This window comes from Diaphorina citri, unplaced genomic scaffold (assembly GCF_000475195.1).
Source record: "Diaphorina citri unplaced genomic scaffold, Diaci psyllid genome assembly version 1.1 scaffold316, whole genome shotgun sequence".
NCBI classification, from domain to species: Eukaryota; Metazoa; Arthropoda; class Insecta; order Hemiptera; family Psyllidae; genus Diaphorina; species Diaphorina citri.
In genome coordinates, this window is record NW_007377751.1 from 173036 (window position 1) to 189809 (window position 16774).

At 36.2% G+C, this 16774-nt stretch overlaps 1 long non-coding RNA gene across 1 annotated transcript; it reads right to left on the minus strand.

Annotated features, from left to right (window-relative positions):
- Positions 1 to 593: 593 nt before the first annotated feature.
- On the minus strand, positions 594 to 1861 carry LOC103507471. The gene is made up of 3 exons (XR_541259.2): positions 1758 to 1861; positions 1317 to 1447; positions 594 to 617 (listed from the first exon to the last, which is right to left on the minus strand). It is a non-coding gene; the product is annotated as an uncharacterized LOC103507471 (long non-coding RNA).
- Between the last annotated feature and the right edge of the window lie 14913 nt (positions 1862 to 16774).

The window sequence follows — 16774 nt, forward strand, 5'->3', positions numbered from 1 at the left end:
CCCTCCGGGAATTTTTTAGCCCGTAGTTTATTCGACCGTGGTTAAAGAATACCTTTTTACCTACCTAATTTGTTTAATATTCAGTTTACTTATTATCATTCTTGATTTGATTTTTTGATTTTACTTTCATGTAATGATTTAAAATCAACGCCCGTCCCTCCGGGAATTTTTTAGCCCGTAGTTTATTCGATCGTGATTAAAGAATACCTTTGTGCCTACCTAATTTGTTTAATATTCAGTTTACTTATTATCATTCTTGATTTGATTTTTTGATTTTACTTTCATGTAATGATTTAAAATCAAGACTAGAGCCCGTTCTCCCTTTATTCCCAATATAATGTTTAAGTCACCCATCCATTTATTGGCCTTGCTCGGCGTAGCTTAACATAGGTGACGCTAAAACCGGTCTTAAATGATCGACTGAAGTGTTATCTAAAACTTTCTCGCTTTGAGTTCATGGGTCGTCTCGACAAATTTCAACAAATTCGACAAATTTCAATATTAAATTATAATAGCGCCGCAGGCGAAATTTTTGAACATTTTGGTCTAAAATCTTCAGAAATACAATCTCATCGAAATTCTAATCTTCAGCTGGGCTTGGATGAACGGCGCTTTACCTGGGAAGAAATAAATGAAGGCGTTAAGGAGTGACACAAGAGAAATAAAGGCGTTCAGGAATGACACAAAAGAAATAAAGGGGTTAAGGAGTGACACAAAAGAAATAAAGGCGTTAGGGAGTGACACAAAAGAAATAAAGGCGTTAGGGAGTGACACGAAAGAAATAAAGGCGTTAAGGAGTGACACAAAAGAAATAAAGGTGTTAAGGAGTGACACAAAAGAAATAAAGGCGTTAAGGAGTGACACAAAAGAAACAAAGGCGTTAAGGAAGAAGGTCCCGGGTTCGATTCCCAAAATCGACGAAAATTTGTAAGTACTCATTTTTCGATTGCAAATATTTCAACGGGTTATTTTCAGCACCTAACTGGGAAGTATTGTGTCTCTTCTTGCCCATCTGATGGGAGGCATACTACGGGATGGGCATCCTACGACACAGACCGCAGTTGTTTCATTGCTACGAAATAAAAACGGCGGTGATACACATAGGTATCTTTTTTTTTCTTTTTTTTTTTAAGCCAAAATTTTAGAGTTACCGCACCATTATAAATCAAAATAAATATGTATGCTCTCACGTAAATTTACTTGTTACATTTTAAACCGACTGTTCATGAATTAAAGACACGTCAAGAAATATTAGAAAGTAGAAATGCAAAATCGTTCAGATAAAACTTAAAAACTCAATTCATTCGATTAATTACCTGTTGCCAATCGTCTGGGTTGTCAGCGCCAACAGGAGCAAAGATATCATCATCCTCTGACCGTTGGGACTCAAGAGGGTTAACCTGGACCTTAGGGACGTTAGTCTCTGCAGATGAAACTTTCACATCAACTGAAAACAAAATTTATGATAATGATTTTTTATTAATATTTTTTTATTTTATTTTATTTATTTATTTATTTATTTATTTATTTATTAATATTTTTTTATTTTTTTGCGACTTTGAAATGAAACTTAAGAAAAAACAGGTGCTAAGTTTTCCTGAGTTTCAAAAAAGAAGTTCCTTTTTTAGGAAGAAATAATCAACACCGAATCACGAAACTAGTCTTCTTCTTTTTTTTTTACAATAACTGCATTTTAACGAAATAGTTCAAATAGTAAACTCCAAAAGGTAAAATATCGGTTGAAAATGTTGTCTCACCTGCAGGACTGGCTGGTTTGACTTCAGATTTTTGACTAGAAGACTCGGCTGATGTCTTGGCAGCAGTACGGGTCTCATCTGAAACCAAGGTAAACACAGGGATTTTTAGTTTACAAATGTGAGTGTTTTAGAAAGACCCTTAAATCAAAAACTTTTTATACGGATACTGTAGGGTTAATTTCTCCAAACCAGTGAGCACATACCCACTAAAAACCCATCCTCTTTCTTGTCACCTTATAACCCCAGGACCAAGTTTAATATTAAATAATCTAAATCAACCTCTGTGGTGAGCACGGTTCTAGAGGTTGATGGTTCGAGTTCAAGTCAAGTCTTAAAATTTAACGTGCTGTATTAAACAGGGAACGACATTGATTTGTGACAAGCATTTATACTAAACACAATTAAAATTCCTTTAAATGATAAGTGCTCGTCACAAATGTCGTTCCCTGCTTAATGCACTTTGTTAAATTTTATGACTTGACTTGGACTCGAACCACCAACCTCCAAATCCGAAGTCCACCGCACTAACCACTACACCACTGAGGTTGGTTTAAAATGATAATAATAATATTTTAGAGGTTTGACAGAGGGAACTGTAACTGCTATGGTCTTATCGTACCGAAATCGAAGAGAGGAGGAAGACAGGATAGGAGAAAGCCAGCAATCACCATAAGAAATACACAGAGTGCAGAGACTGTGGGAGAGAAAACTTTTCCTCGCTCGCCTAATATTTGAGTTTCGTTTATGTTTTTAGTTTGATAACCACAAGTTCGGCCATGCCTTTTCCACAAGTTTGGCCATGCCTCGGGATGAACTAGCGGGATTCCGGAGCGAAGCGACGGAATTCAGCTAGTACCTAATAATATTTGTTAAGGGTATGAAACCTGAATATTCAGAAAAAATTGTCTGGGCTCCTACCGTGTGTCTTGTGAAAATCAGTTGATTTACCTGCTTGAACCTCGTCATCACCAGACTCCAAATACTGCAAATAGTTCAGAGGTAGTTTGATCATGAGACTTCTGTTTCTAATGATCTTGTAGATGCTGTTCCTTAGCATTTGATTCAAATGAAATCCTGTATTGATGTTGAATTTAGCATCTCCATACCTGGAAAAAGAGAAGATTTTTGTGAACACAGACAATACATAATATGTTTCAGAGAAGAGAAGAGCTTACATCTTCTCTATTACTGGATTCAAAGGTACTAGTGGTAGAGAGTACTAGAGTAGGTACTAACTCAGGAAAAGGGGACGTACAAGGCCTCCCAAATGCCTGATCAAGTCTAGAAATTTATAAAAAAAAAAAAAATAATTTATGTTTCGAACATTTTTGCCAAATTTTATCAAAATCGGACAAACCGTTCGAGAGTTATGGTGAAATAAACAGATTGACCTAATTCGTCAGCGTGTCAAACATGGTATCTTTTTTTATTTATTTTGAACTTGTTGAAGAATAAAACTTACCTTTTTACTTAAGTTATATATAGAAATGGATACTTACGAGTAGGTTTTTATATCCCGACTCGGAGTTTCGTCTATTTCATAGACATTTTCAAGGGAAACGTCTCGCCTATAGACGAAACTCCGAGTCGGGATATAAAAACCTACTCGTAAGTATCCATTTCTATATATAACTTAAGTAAAAAGTATTTACAAAGGATGTCAAAATTAAATAAATTAATTAATAATAAAACTTACCTGTCATCTTGATATGCAGACAAAGGTCCGTGCACAAATTGTTTTTCCCTTCTTGGCTCTTGAGATTCCTCTCTAACAGCACTGGCATTTTTCGCACTAGTTCCATCTCCAGTAAGTTCTTGAGAATTGTTCACGGCACCATTGTAAGTTCCATTAACTTCAATATCTTTTACAGATTCCGCAGAAGTCCAAGTTTGATTTCCATCGATTTTCGTTTCAGCATCTTTTAATGTGTCATTTTTCTTTTCCATTTTCACATCACTAAAGGATTCTAAGTTATCTCTTGCAGATGTTGCGTGGTTGTCACGTTTGTTTTCGTCTACTAACACCAAATAGTCAGGAATAACACTAATGTCCCCTGTATGTTTGGTGAAGCTTTCTAAAGCAATGATAGCTTTCTGTTTGAGACAGTTGTAAAACTCAGTGGATGTGGGCAAAGAGCTGCACTTCTGATAGGCGTTGAAGAGAAAACTGAGCTGTTTCAGGGGTTTGTTGGAAAAATCCATTGTTGACGAAAACGACACATTGATCAGGATGAGGAAAGACATTGTAGTTACTAGTTTGAACATATTTCACTTGAAATTGGAAAATTACTACAAAAATGTAACAAAAGAATTGAAAACTAGGAAAAATGATAAGTAAGAAAAAAGAATAGTTTCAAATTAACACTTTGTTAGTTTCAAATTATGATATTGATTTTAAAAATTAATAACAAATTAATTTAGTAAACACAAAAACCTGTGACACTACAAAATAAACAATGGATATTTGTTTATTTAAAAATCCACATTCCTAACTCAATTGAATTTGAAAACCAAATGACCATTGTCCACTTCAGAAATCAAGAAGACCCCAAAACAATTGAACAAAATGGTTCTAGTTGGTAGTTTTTTTCAACTTTCTTCACAATTTCCACAGTGGTAATTTCTAGGAGTGCAAAAATATGATATTCACACATTTCCTTATCTCCTTGAATTGTCATCTGGGAAGAAAGGAAAAACCGCAGTTGCAAAACCACATATGAATGGGAACAGAAATAAAACCAATGAAGAATTGCACAAATCTTTTCACAATAATTCTTGAATTCTTTCTTGATGAAATTTCGGCTAATAAGGTTCGGTTTTCATTGTTCTCGATTTTTTTTTTTTTTTTTTTTTTTTTTTTTTCCCCCTCCTTTCCTCCTTCGATTTTGGGAAAAAAAGACCCCCGTTTTTACATTTCCCTCTTTCGTTCAAAGCTGTTCTGATTTTGCTGGAATTTTGGCTGATAAGTTTTGGTCTTCATTGGGCCCTCGGGTGCGCAGAAAGGGCTCTTCCCCTGAGTGAGATTTGTATTCCATTTTTACGAGGATTTCTGGATGTCTCAAAGTTAACTTACTATCGGGTCTACAATTCCATGTTCCATGTTAACTTCTTTGTCAACCTCAAAACATTCTCGGGGACTGTCAGGGCGTAGTGTCTAAGCATTCTCAAAGGTGAACAAACACTCCATCATGAGATTGTATACAGAAGGTCCAACCATTCGAGGGGACTCCTTCTACTTACTTACTTACTTAACTTCTACTTACTTACTTACTTACTCAGCTCCCATGGCGTAGTGGTCACTGCGCTCGCCTTGCACGCGGGAGACCCGGGTTCGATTCCCGGCGGTGTCAAGATTGGCGTAGTGGTCACTGCACTCGCCTTGCACGCGGGAGACCCGGGTTCGATTCCCGGCGGGGTCAAGAAATTTGTATCTGCAAAGGATTGATTCCGTGACTGGCTGTTGCGGGGCCCACTCAGCCTCGTGATAAAAAGGGGAAGCTATGACATATAATGCGCATAGCGACCGGTGCCAGCATGGTAGGTAAACATTGGATTTTAGGATTATTGAGATATTGGGAAAATCCTACAATGCTACAGTGAGCACCCAAGTTGTGACATAATAACACAAAGAAACTGCATTTACATTTACTTACTTAACTTCTCCTGAAGCTGATAAAAGAGCCTACTATAATATTGGAAGTATTGGAAGGAGAACCATTACTTCAGTAGAAAATGCAGTAAGTATCTTCAAAAACTGTTTAAAGACACAACTTTCAATGTTGGGAGGGAGCATTCAGGCAATCGATAGCCGTTAGAAAGTCATAGAGACATAAACTTCATGGAAGAAGACAATGTCCACTGTTAGGAGGGACAGTGGCATGTTAATCAATCATGCATGCGAGGCAAAATTGTGGAAACTCTCAGTAAAATTGTGGACATTATTAGTGGAACTGTGAAAATTATTAGAGGATATCCAAGAACTGGAGGGAGACCACTCCAAACCACTAGAGAAATTGTATGAATTGTTGGAAAAGTCCCACGCATACCTAGTGGTCAACTGAATTTTACCCTTGAGAGAACTGAAACGGACATGGATGAGATATGCCAAATTGATGATGGTCATTTTCATCAAACAGAGACAAAAATCGGTGATCACTCTGATTTGAGTCAAAGTCAAAATCTGATTATCGTCTGACATACCTGCAGGTTGCAATAAAGTCGTACGAATTAATGCGTACGAAGCCAGCCTAGTTAGCTCGGAAGGTGCGCTACTGTGCGAGAGGATTATTGCCAGCGTCTCACTTGTAAGCGCTAAGTCGCGGGTTCGACTCCCGAACTTTATTTTATCCAGATAAGTTTTGTTATAGGAACGGCTGGCTTTCTCCTATCCTGTCCTCCTTCTCTCTTTGCTTTAGGGACGATAAGACCTTAGGGCAATTACAATTCCCTCTATCATCAAATCTCAAAAAGAAAAACACTGATTCTGAAAAAAGAGAAGGAATCCACTATCCATAAAGAGTAATGACTAATGATAGTTAGAAATCAGCAACTTTCTTCGTGAAGAAGAAAACCAAGTTTTAGAAAACGAAAAACAATAACATTCATAGCAGGCTAGACAGAAAAACTTAGCCAAAAACCGCAGACTTGAGTAAAAAATCGAAACATCTATGCAGGAACGGTTGTTCTGTCTCTTTCTTCTTCTTCTTCTTCTTCTTCTTCTTCTTCTTCTTCTTCTTCTTCTTCTTCTTCTTCAAAAATCAACTGATGTGGAACCAATTAGGTAGGTACAGAAACGGAGCCTAATCTGCCGAATCAGTTCGCAGTGACATAGGGCATCAATAGTTGGTGGCCCGAATTTAAACGGTAACGCGCTTGCTTCTCAATCAGAAGATCCTGGGTTTGAATCCCATCGTGGACAAAATACGTTCTGATTTCAATTGCAATTGATTTCAATTGATTCCTTAGGTTATTTTCTTGTGTTCGCTTGCTGACCCACCACCTGTACTAAAAACTGTATCCCATTTCGCTCATCCGATGAGGAACATACTACGAACTACGTAATGAACATGTTAATTTACAGACCTGTGATGTGCATTATACCAGCTGTTTCATTGCTCCGAAATAAGGTGGGGAAACATCCAACTTTGAAAAAGAAACAAGAAGGCAGTTGGTACTTTTAGAACACAGTTCTTACAGTTTATTTTATTATAAATACATTGTAGGTTCTTCCTATAATTATTAATAAGGAGGAAGCTCACTAGGTATGTACAATTATGTAGGTACACAGAATAAGAAAGGTATAACCCCTACGAGGAGTTCATAGTTACTTCATAATCTAGTAATCAGTAGTCAAGGAAAGGGGAAAAATGAAGAAAATGCACAAAAATCGTGCAATTCCAACAAAACTCAAACGTTTCGAGTCAAAAGTCGGCCTTCGTTTCCTGGATTAATAACTAATATGACTGATTCTTTCTTTACTTTTGTAAAATTGTGTACCTATAAAATTTAGTTTTTGACGCTACTCTTTTCATCTATAAGTTTCCGTACTATTGTTACTGCTACTGGAAGTTCTAATCTTCGGAACATACGCCAGCGTTAGACCAGATTTCGTACTCTTCCCATCATTTCCGTTGTCATTTGGTTTATAAACAGGGTTAGGTCGCTTGAACTCATGTTCATCCAAATTCTGATATAGAAGGTCATCCGTGTTGGTATTGGGACGAGGTTTTCCTTTCTCGCTGGAGTGTTCCTCTTTGGAATGTTTTGTTTGTTGCATCATGGAGGTTTTCAAGTTCTTCGGGGCTTGTGTGGTGACTATTATAGGTTTGAACACATCTTCACTATTCATACTATCATAGACAATGCTCTCAGTAGAGATAATCTGACTATACACGGTTCTTTCCGTTGGCGGAGGTTCTACTTTATAAATATTGTCCGTCACCATAGAGGTTTCGAACTCTGTTGTGTGTTTGTCCATGGTATAGTCGTGAGAAACGGATTCCTCTTTGGAGTTATCCGTGAATTTGCTCGAGTAGGCGTTCTTGTTCAAATTCCGTTCGCTTGTCCGGTATCTTTCCAACTCGTCATCGTTGTTGCTTCCTTTATATCTTTTGTTAGATTCTGTCCGATAGCTGTCACTGTTCTTATAGTTTGATCTGTTTCCATATTTGGGAGTTTTTTTCGTAGGTTCTCTACCGCGGTAAGTGTTCTCCTTCCCGTGTCTTATATCTTGACTTGGTCGTTTTCCATCCTCATAATGTTCGTCTTCATACGCGCTAGGTCTGTAGGATTCCGTCATAGCGTTGGTATTATAGTTCTCCTGGTCTACAGGTTTGTATCTATCGCGGATAGGTCTCCGATATTTGACGTCGGTTCGCTCGGTCACCTCGTACTGGTTCGGTTTAGGTTCAGGAGGATACTCATAGTCGTTTTGAGGTTTGGTGTCATACTCATAGTTTGGTTTAGTTGGAGCTCTATATCCATTGTTTTGGTCACTAGGCGCGATGTTTTTGTAGTTCATCGTTTCGCTTTCTTGTTGTTTGTTAGGACGGGTGTTGAAGTATTTGGTGTCATCGTAGGGGAATGAATAGGGTAGGTTGGGAACGCTTGGATACTCCGTGTTGGGTGAGGGAGGTGGATTGAATTTGTTGTCGTTGTATTTGGATTGCGCTTGGAGTCCGTCCACTTCGTAGGTTTGCTTGGCTTGAATTCCTGCTCCCTCTGAAAGCACAAGGAAGAGATTGTGTCATCCGATACGGAACCTTTATAAAAGTGCTTGGTCGTCTTGTTTATTAAATAAAGTTGGAAATTTGGTTAAAAACATTAATGCTTTTCAGCTGAATCATAAGCCGGACACCCTTGCTTGTCTCTAAGAAAGCTGAAATACATTCCATATGAATACCGTTTGGGAATAGTTACTGGTTATAGCGTGGTCAAATTTTTAACTTGGTGGGGTGGAGTGCTACCACGCTCTTTAATAAGTAATGTTGTGTAATAGTGTGCTATACGAGTAAAACCTTATCCTCCACAACTACCAGAAAATGGCTACTTTCTCTGTGGCATATAATATTTCTAGTAGCGCTGTGAAACCTTCTTTTCTTGGCGGGGCAGAGTAAGTAAGTAAAAACAACGGTAAGAGTCGAATTAGAAGTCATTAAAAAAGGGGAAAAGACATACTTGAGTGAGTGATGGCATAAATGGACAGCGCCAAAGCCACCAAACTGCTGATGAGCGCTTTCTTGGCCATAACTGCAACCGCTGTAAATACCATTGGTACTAACACTCCAAGTAGAAGTAATGCACTGAGTAACACTGCATGGCCCTTCTGATCTTTCTTGCCACGTGCCCTGGTGGCTGGAAGTGAAAGAAAAATTAAATTAGTAAGTCATATAGGGGAACAAGGGGCAAAATGGCACCTCTAGTGCTTATGAGGTCCTAACTAAAAAAATAAAAGTCACACAGATATATGTAATTTTGTAACAAAATAAAGATAATTTTAGCTACAAATTAGATGGGACAAGAACGATATATGTAGGTATCACCGGAAAAAACTAAAAATATTTTTATGAGAGTACCAAAAAAAGACCGTTTTGCCCCAAGGCTGGGGCAAAATGGTCCTATACCATATACACGCAAAACACCTTGGGGCAGAATGGAACCCTGGGCACTATTCTCCCATGTACCATTCTGCCTCAGACCGACCATTAAAAAACCATTTTGCCCCAAAGCGTCATTTCTGGAAAATTATTTCACAAGTTTTATAAAATATTGAAAATTAAAGAATTCACTCGTTGATTATAAAATTTAAAATTATAAAATTCAGACCTACCTATTACCTTCGATATAAATTGTGAAATATTAATAAAATATTAAAATAGTATTACTGAGTGTTTTGAAAAGCATGTGAAAATTGCATCAAGCACTCGTGAAATCGAAAAAACCTCCGTACTCTTCGAAAACAAAAGATAAAAGAATCAACCACAGATCAAAACAAAGATAACACTTGCAGGAATAGTTCCTTGTCCATCCAAGAGAGCTCAGCACTTTCTAGCTCCTAAAAAGGGCGGGTGATCGTTTTACCCCGTGTTCCCCTAAGGAGTCCTTTAAGTCATTAAAAACGGGAATGTTTTTCTATGGTAGGTAAGTAAGAAAAAGAGAACAAAGGACAGAAGTCCCACAAGTGAAACTTTCAAAGCACAAGTGCAACCTTAGGGCCTGCTTGAGGAATCCTAGAAGTAGAAGAATGATTCATTCTCCTAGGAAAGCTAATTCTCCTCTATGATATCTAAGGAAAAATGAAAACAAAAAGCAAAGATTAAAGATCATGAAAATTATAATTAAAAATGACTTACTCATAGTGAATCCTCTTGTCAGCAAATTCCACAAAATGTTCGATATTCCATAATTTTTCACAGAACGACTGTATTCCAGGAGTTTATCCAAACTATATTTGACCACTTGTAGACGAAGAAAATCATTGGTCAACGATTTCAAAGCGTTGTAGGTTGAGTCCAGTGTTCTTGGCATGTGAATCTGTAATTGTTTTTCCTTGTGTTTGTTGGTGTCTTCTTTCAGATGTGTTTGGTTTTCAACTGTTTTATTCCCAGTCTTGAACATGTCTGGAACACTATCATTTCCATTTTCATTATTACTTTTTATGGTGTTGCTTTTTATTTCAGAAGTTGTATTGGTTTTGGCTCCTGCAAAATAGTTTCTGACATTTTCCAACAGGATCTTCAAACTTTTACCACTGTTTTGTCTGCGTGAATTGTTTACTTCGTTGTTTACTTCTAACATTTCATGTTTACTTTCATTCAGTGGTTTCATTGGTTCCAGGATTACATCTTTGATTGGATTACTTGTGATAGTTTTTGCTATCTCTTGCTCGTTCAGTTCACTTTTGTATGTTTTAACTGTAGGGATGTTTGGCTTGCTGTTTCCATTTACGTCAGGATTGGCTTGCTTTAATCTGTCAATGATAAGATCTAGATTTTTGCCATTTTTGGTGACAGTTTTTTCATTGGTGTGTGCAACTATTACGTTTTCAGCCGTTGTTTCGTCAATATGTCTTTTTCTTACATGTCTCTTTCTTCTTTGATGATTTTCACTAGAGCTGCTCTTTTCATCAGGCATTTCAGACCTGTTTGTCTCATTTTCATCTTGGTTTTCAACAAATGTGTTTTCTTCATTTGTGTCCATGACATTGAATATAATAGAGTTAATCTCCGTTTGTAGACATAGTTCCAAATAGTTGGATTCGTTCAGTTTGGATCTTTTCTCAATACAGTTGTCCAAATCTTCCAGAGCTCTACCTAGACCGTTGTAAACTTCATTGTCGTTGTCACTTTTGCCGAATTTGAGAATACCGTTTCCAGATGGCGTTTTTCCAACGTCTTGTAATGGAGAATCACAAATAATTGTTGGGATGAAATTTAAAAAGATCAATGTTAGTATCACGATTAGGCTTTTATCACACATTTTGGGGTTGGTTTTGATGAAATCAGTCATTGTTATAGAGCTCGAAAAAATAAATTTAAAACTAAAATTTGATATTGTTCATTTACCCATGGACTTCAGTTTGTATAATGTAGATAATAATTAACTTATAAACTTTCAAAATTTTCTTTTTAAAAACACAAAAAATACACCGTACACAATCTTACACTACAAGTGCCTTCTACAATTTCAGGCGGTAAATTAATAACAAAATGAATAAATAAATACCTAACCTAAAAGAACTCAAAATAAATTTTACCCAACGGAAATATTACGGACTAGAAAACGTATGTTTTACATGTTGACAAAAATAAATGTGACCAAAATCACAATAACAGACATTGAAAATCAAAAGTAAAATCACTTATGGTTTCCATTTCCTAATGGAGAATCGATATCTCCATTTTCAGATTGTTTTTACCGATTGGTTAAACGCTCTATTGCGTTTGAATCATACAAAGTTGGTTTTGTTTTAATTTTCTAATGTGTTGTGATTTCTAGACCTAAAATATAGAGCTCAGCGGTTGAAAAACTACCTGATAGTATTGATACCTACGTTTATTTTATGGTTGTGTTGTAGTAAATATTTATGAAGCACTAATAAAAGTAGAAAGGGACTCCAATGAAATTGATGAAAGTAAAATAGCTAAGGCCGCATTTGTCCTAGTTGTGTTGTTGTGGAATAAAATATTTCCCATTTTCACTAACATCGATATTCAAGGAGGAATCAAGGAGGAGAGGAAGAAGGAAAAGAAATTTACTGCTAATTAGATAATTTTATCTAATGCTAATGCTAAAAAAAATGCTAATTAATTTTATCTAATTAGCAGTAAATTTCTTTTTCTTCTTCCTCTCCTCCTTGATTCCCTTTTCTTCCTCTTTTATTTTTTTTTTTTGTTTTCCTCCATGTCCTTCTTCTCCTCCAACACATCTTCACCGTCTGATACCTTTGAATCAGTATGAGAATCTGGACCCTTATCCATCACTTTAGTTTGAGAACCTCTCGTCAGTTCAGTTTCTAAATTCTCCTACACCCAAGTTGTCACCGAAAACCGCAAATATAATAACAATGAAAACTTTTTCCTCTCTGACATGCTAATGATTTCAAATATTAGAATGATAAGATCCATATTACTTGTAGACAAATGGAAGCATAAATACTTATCATTGTTAGAAACATATACAATAAGCAATCACCCTTCATTTTGTAATGTTTCTCATTAAAGGTAAGTCACCTATATAGCTGCAACAAAAGGTAATACTGTTTGTGAATCTGTTTATATTTAGGTATAGGTATTGCGTTTGTTTTACAGAAGCTTTCAAACAGTTTGTCTGATTTTGATATCAGGCAGCAATGTAGGACCCATCGACACATCATCAGCTTATTAAAGTTTTAACCTGATTCGGTCTTGATGTGATCTCTACATTCTCTACCGTTCAATGAAACTCTAGATAACTTTGTCGGTTTTTCGGACAGACAAAACTTAACTACCTATACATAAATATAAATTCGGAAGCTCTCCACTTCTCGAGTCGATGGGATCTTACTTTCCATTCCTTCCGGTTGTCATGCATTATTTCTATAACATATTTGTATATATTCTCATATTATGTAGATAGGTACATAATTATGTTCATTTGTTTATATCTACCTAAATAAATATGTACCCTATTATTGAGGAGAAATGAAATCGATATAAAGAAAGCGATCTGGTTTTGCATATTTTATCACCACGGGAGAAAGGGACGAGCAATGTATTGGAAACATCACTTTTGTTTTTTAATTCTCTTGTTATCAGTTGCTTCCTCATTTTTAAATCCGTTTTCATTAATTATCTTCATCTCTTAATCACCTTTTCCCTTGTAAAAGAAATAGCGAAGGTTGAGTGCTAAAGGCATCCACTCGTAAAATTTGTAGCCAAAAACCAAATGTCAGCCCAAAGCAATCAGGGCTGATTGAGAGGCTGACGAAAAACGTGACCCCGTCCGTACACAGGAAAAGGTGAAGAAAAAAAGGATATGTCAAAACTTCCGAATAGGCAATTAAAATGTTTTCAGTGGAGATGCCAAAACTGCCAAACAGGTAAACGCCGACCCCGTCTGTACACTGGAATAGGAAAGGCAAAGAGGAAGGAGAAGAAGATCTCTTAATCCCCTTATTAAACAAAGATATACACCTGCCTCGGTGGTGTAGTGGTCAAGGCGCTCGCCTGGTAAACAGGAAGGCGTGGGTTCAATCCCAACCGAGGTATGGAATTTTATCCTCAATATAATTTGAGAATTTGACTACAGTAATAGTAGTAGCCTACTGCTGGAGTAAAGGGACTTTTCAGTCCTATGCGAGCAGTATAAATAAGCACTATTATCTGGAATATGAAATCCCTTGTGTCTACCTTGGTGGTGTAGCAGGAGGGCACTGTTCAATCCCGGCTGAGGTATGGAATTTTATCCTCCACATTGTTTGAGAATTTGACAACACTAATAGTACCCAGTAGCTTACCTCTGGGGTGAAGTCACTCATTAGTCCTAATATTTGAGCAGACAAATTCTTTGCAACATTCATCAAATCATCACAAAGTACCTACTTGAAATATCGAGATGTCTTTTGGTTTGAACCCCTGAAGAATATCTGAGTACCTACAGTAATACAATCGACTATTAGGTATCCAACCAATTCAAATATGAAATATGAAAATATAGATCCAACTTTGGATAGCATATTCCAATGCTATCTTTGGTTGAGTGGAAGAGCTTTGCATAAGAAGTTAGGAATCTTGCCATAAAGTTGAAGAAGAAGAAAAAGGTTTAACAAGAAAATGTAAGAACGTATACAACAAAAATCCGAGAAAGTATTGAGCAAGCTCAAAATCAATACTTGAGGACGTCCACATTTTCATTTCATACGATCATACAAGTTTAATTACTTTGATGACCATTGTCATTATTTTTAATGCGGTGACAATTAAATATTTTAATGGGTCTGTCACTAAGTTAAGTAGGTTCTATATAAAGTTGTCAGCACATGCTAATCCAGTTTCATTTGGTCAGAAAATGGACTGGTGACTTCTCTTATTATTTGGATTAATCTTGTTGCCATTTCGGACGTGTCTTTTTAGTTCAAAGTTTGTGATTCTTATACTTTTTCGTGTTCATTTTTGTAAGTCTCTTGAATGTAAGTTTTTCGTAAGTCTCTTGAATTTTCCAAGATTTTTGTAAGAATTAAATGATTGTTTAGTTTGCAGTGTTTCTTTTACTAACGTGGAGTGCTTTTTTGGGGGAATAACTTACCCGAATAACCTACCCACCAGGATTTTCATAACTTTACTTTTAATTAACTTGTAACTTGTTCGAATTTCTTTTTTCTAACTCAACTACTACTGAACAGAGCCACTTAAGTAATTACTTTAGGATTTGAATTTTGGGTTTAACATAGGTCTTGGTCCAAATTAAATTGGGTTTGAGATTTGGATAATAACTAGGTAGTTTTATGGTCATCTTTAGGTAGATTTTTATTACTTTATTGGGTACTTTCCTCTGATGTTTGACGACTATTTTTCCATTTTTAACTAGGTATCATTTCTTCTTATTTAAGTTTTAGAATAATTATGATACATAACCTATTAATTTGACAGTTTTTTTATAGGTACCTATTTTCTAATAAATTCATCAAAGATAGAACAACTATAAACAACTTCCCACAAAGATTTCAAAATCAAAAAGTCTAAAGGCAATCTGAACTTTCCAACCTGGTTGAAAACCATGGAAAAGAAACTAGTGACATTGTTGTGTCTCTTCTCGTTAATACACTTTATAACTTCACTGCAAAACCAAGATGATCAACTCGTAGAAACCAATATGCCCTACATCAACAAATCTGGAACTGGAAAAGAACCACTCGTGAAATATGTCAACATTGATTATGATAAAGATTGGAAAACGGCACGACCAAGTGAATACGTAGAAAATCTTGCTGAAATGAAAGCAAAAGACAAAGAAGGTGTAGAAAATGTTGAAATAAAAGAACGTAGCATGAAGGGAACTGATGGTTTTAGCAACCAAATACCAAAATACTCACCAAAAGAAGATATTGAGAAAGAAATTGTAAGTCCACCCAAAATGGACAAAACAGATTTTGATAGCAAAGACGTCAAAGTTAATAGTGATTCCTTTGACAAAAATGATAAAGAAACATTTGACGGTATAGATCCGCCTTACAAACTGCAAGATGAAACGCTAAATCAAGCATTCATACCACTGTCTCCAAACATTAAACAAGAGGACCTCATGAGATTCCTCAAAACAAATGAAGAATACAATGTAACGCCACTCAGCTATCAACACTTCCAACTAGCGAATCCAGTGAAAGAGTTGAATGGAGATGATGGCAAAATGTCTGAAGTAACGGAGGCTTCTAAGGACAATGGCAAGAATGGGAGTGATGAAGATAGGAAACTAGAAAAAGGTATGTAATTTAGTGATTTTATTTGAGACTATTTGTTGGTTTTATTCTCGTTATTAACCGTAGAAAGGTAGACTGTTTTTTTAGGTAGACGTAATGTTCACTCACTCATTAAAAAAGAGCGATTTTTTGAGACTATAAGATGCAGAATATGAAATTGATGTTTCAAGTTTCAAAAAACATTACCTATTTTTTATTATTTAAAACGAGAGAACATTTTCTGCAATTTGAAAAGGTATCATTGCATCAAACAGATCCTTTGGAAGGTATTTAGTTTTATTCTTTTATTTTGTCTAGTATTCAAAACTCGTCTGCTAAAATTAAGCAAAATTGCATTTCTGTCTCATATGGGGAGAAGTAAAAAATCCCTTTCCACGAAAAAAAAACTCTTCATTTCGTTTCTGGGTTTTCTGTTCTACAGACACTCAACCAATTGAAGGCACACAGACCCCCACAGAAAGGGAAAGTCGAAAGACCAACTTCATCAGGAGACCCTATGAACCGACTTGGAATAAGGTGGGCAGAAACAGACCAGATGGTAGATATCAACCTATTGATGGAACTAATGTTAGAAATGTGTACAGGACCAACAGCGTTAGTCCCATCATTGTAAGACCTGAGACAGGTAGGGGTAAGTTTCTAAGGAAAATTAATAATTTTGTAATCGAGTTATTTATTTATTTTATTCATATTTAATGTAATTTAGGCAGAACATATAAGGGACCTAAAGTAAGGTCACTCCAAAATAGACCCAAATCAGAACAGTTCTTATCAATCAATGAAATAAGTTGATCGAGAAGTTTGAGATTGTGAATTTATTTTATCTTTTGTTTTTATTTTTTCTTGTTTCACAGACAAGTTCCAAGTCATCAAAGTCTATGCAGAGAAACCAAAATCCGTGGAAGCAAATGAAAACCAATTTGGCTCAATAAAACCAACAGAAAGCTCCGAAGATTTCATGAACTTTTACAGACAATGGAACAAAACAATCGAACAGACAAAAATGGACCAAGATGTCACTTCACAAGAACCAACGAACGGTGAAGTATGGAACGACATCAAA